The 3,395-nt window shown below is 33.5% G+C and overlaps 1 protein-coding gene across 1 annotated transcript in view; it reads left to right on the top strand.

The window, feature by feature from the left end:
- The window catches only part of LOC106457269 (very-long-chain 3-oxoacyl-CoA reductase-like), a 47,965-nt gene that overhangs the window by 15,098 nt on the left and 29,472 nt on the right, over positions 1-3,395 (top strand). The gene's annotated exons all lie outside the window — the stretch shown is intronic.

The raw sequence follows: 3,395 nt of genomic DNA, 5'->3' as shown, positions 1-3,395 counted from the left end.
ATAAACTTAAACATCAGGTTATTTTCAGTTGTGATGTATGTGGTTCTGTGTGTACACTGTATAGGTACTTGTTAGATGTTTTAATATAAACTTAAACATCAGGTTATTTTCAGTTGTGATGTATGTGGTTCTGTATGTACACTGTATAGGTAGTTGCTGATGTTTTAATATAAACTTAAACATTAGGTTATTTTCAGTTGTAATGTATGTGGTTCTGTGTGTACACTGTATAGGTAGTTGTTGATGTTTTAATATAAACTGAAACATCAGGTTATTTTCAGTTGTGATCTATGTGGTACTAAATTCTGAACAATTTATCACCTCGGTGGTGTATTTAACATTGGGGCAGTGCACCGACAGGCCTCCAAATAATGGAAAAAACATAAATTTCCATACTTATAGCTGATCAGTATGGATGGGTCCCCTAAGAAAATTGCACCTAGTAGCTTAAGGTGTTAAAAATGCCTTTTTGTTGTCTGATGCTGTCAGTTGTTTAACATACAGTCAAGTTGTAATCATTTCCTTGTTTTAAATGCATTATAATAGCTAAAAGTTAGTTTTCATCATATTCTCAACAACTTCAGAAGTTACTGGTATTTAAGTAAATGATCATTATGTGCATATACTTGTGAAAATATATTCCCATGAAAATTTCAATTGTTGCTTTTAAACATTGTGATGAAAACTTAATACAGCATGGTATATGAAAAAATATATAGTTGCATCTATTTCTATAATATCTATAAACTGACTTCTACATTATATGTTGAGTTCTCACTCAGTGTTTGCAGACATGTTAAAAAGTTTATTCTCCCAGTTTAATCAATCATATGGTTTCACTATAATATTATTTTTTCGCTAATTCATAAGTGTTTTTCATTGTTTATGTTACAGCAGTGCTGTATCAGTGCTTTAGTTATTTATGTGCTGTTACTAAATATTGAAAGTTTGTTGTTAAAGACAAAGTTACACAATAGTTTATCTGTGCTGTGCCCACCACGGGTATCAAAACTCACTTTTTAGCATTATAAGCCTTCAGGCTTACCGCTTAGCTACTGGGGGGCAATAGAGTGAGTATTGTTGCTCATATTACACCATCTAATGTACAGCCATAGTTATCGTTAACTCGTTTGTCAAAATGAATGTCAGTTTCCATTTTAATTTTATGAGAACATTATTTTTTATGCTTTCTCACTGTTAAAATAAATATTAATTTTGTCCCCCTTGTTAACAAAATCATGCACATGGGGATAAGTTTTGAAATGAGTCTGCACTAACTGACTTAGCCTCAGACAATTGGATACAGCTGCAGTTGTACTGATTCTCCCTATGCCAAGTATTGTCTCCATCAACCATTGGTAAATTTTATTTTAGTTTGCTTGTAATGTTTGTTTTATGTAAAGTTATTGTTACATCTTAATTTTGATCTGATTAATGACTGGTCAGTGTGGTAATTACATTCACGGTATATTTATATCTTTGATAGCAGAAGTATATACACTTGCAGAGTTCCCCTAGTTAAGTACTTACAGTAGGAGAACTGGTTACATTTGGAATATTATGTGTTGAAAGAATGACAAAGAAAAAAACTTACAAATGTGAAATTGTTTAGTATATTTGAAAGGTTTGGTATTTTAGTCATAATGCATAATTTTTCAGCTTTTGTGGTATACAGGCATACCGTGAGTTTTCTACCATCTCATTTTATTGTAGAATCCATGAAGTTTTTGCATAATAAATTGTCAAGAAACTTGTTAAGTTTGTTTTGTTCTAGCTGCTTTTATTTCTTGTTGCTCTATTCAAACCACACCTATTATGCCCATGAAGTATGACTATATTGCTGCACTTGATGCATGAAGGTCAATAACACTGTTCTTCAATGGTAGGTCAGGTGATATTTTGAGGTTAAGTTCTTCTGTCTGTTTGAATGAGAATGATCATCATGTGGATAGCACTTGTCACTATGGGCAAATCTGACTTTCCTGTTCAGTAAAAAATGTTAGGTTTAAAGATTCACGTACTGGATCTTGAGTAAATTGGTTAGGGGGAATACATTTTGACGGAAGACTCCTGTATAATCAACTCGTAAGTCCAGGGAAACTTGACTGCCCAGCATCCATAAGCAATTATACACATGTTTTGTGTCTTTGAATAATAACTATTGTTTTTGTTGTATGTTACGTATGGTATCCAGTCTGTTTTGTTTTGTTTCTCCACCCAAACTCAGTTTTAGTTAACTTGAATATCTCTTCATAATATATCCTGCTGATCCTCCCATTATATAGCAAACTTACTAAATACTCTTTGAGAAGATCAGATTCACCTAAAAATACCACACAGTAGGTAGGAAGGAGAAAGTAGAAGTACCTACGACTAAGAGGAGAGTTAGGTGTCAAAGAGAGATGGTTATACAAGAGAGGTGTTAATTCTAGGAGAAGTTCTCTTCTGGACAACAGTCTTTTGCCAGAGATGCAAAGGTCCTTGACTTTGATCTCTCTGCAACAGACTCAGGATGATCAGTTGGCACCTGGAGCAACCAAAAAGGCAGATGAAGCATTCCCCTAAAGATCAGCGAAGCATAGACGACTGAAGGTCACCAAGGCTGAATGGCTCTTGGTGAGTTCAAAACTGGATGGGGGAAGTCTCTACAGGACTCCCAAGCTGTTGCAAACCAGAATTACATAACCAAAATTTGGGTCAAGATGACCTGAGACCAGTCAAGAAAGAATGGACGTGCTGCTGATGGATGAAGTCTGTCAGCCAGAACTGTTTCCCTGGCAGGTGGAATAGTGGTTTCAAACAGAAAAAGACTATTATCTATAAGACAAAAGAGAGCCACTCTGATACTTTTGATTGTTTATTTTATTTAGAAGGATATGAACAGTATTATTTATTTGTAACTACATTATTGGTATCTAAGTTAGAATGCAGAAAATGAGTTTCATTATTGAGAAAAATTAAAGCGATGCACTTCAGGTAAGAGAATGTGGAAGAGACTTCTTGTGAAGTAGGAACAAGAAGTTATGTAAGAAAAAACTTTGTTGTGATTTTTTTATAGGAGCTTGTGGTAAAAAGTTAGTTGTGGTCAAGAGTATGTCCAAAATTTATAAGCCTAAAAATGTTTATTACCTTGTGTTAGATCTGATGGTCAACAATTAGAATACCCTTTCCAGTTTTGATACTGTTGTTATAGAAAGGATATCAATTCTTTTGAAAGGTTACAAAGATAGACCAATAGAATAATTTTTACTTAAGAAATTTAGTGTATGAAGAGAAGTCAGGAAAAGTTGTAATTGTGTTCTTTAAAGATGTTAAGAAGTAAAGGAGAGCTCACTCACACAAGTTAGGGAGTGATTAATATATATATATGTATGTATATATATATATATATATAT

This window comes from Limulus polyphemus, unplaced genomic scaffold (genome assembly GCF_000517525.1).
Source record: "Limulus polyphemus unplaced genomic scaffold, Limulus_polyphemus-2.1.2 Scaffold309, whole genome shotgun sequence".
Classification (NCBI taxonomy): domain Eukaryota; kingdom Metazoa; phylum Arthropoda; class Merostomata; order Xiphosura; family Limulidae; genus Limulus; species Limulus polyphemus.
This window is presented reverse-complemented; position numbering and strand designations above follow the sequence as displayed.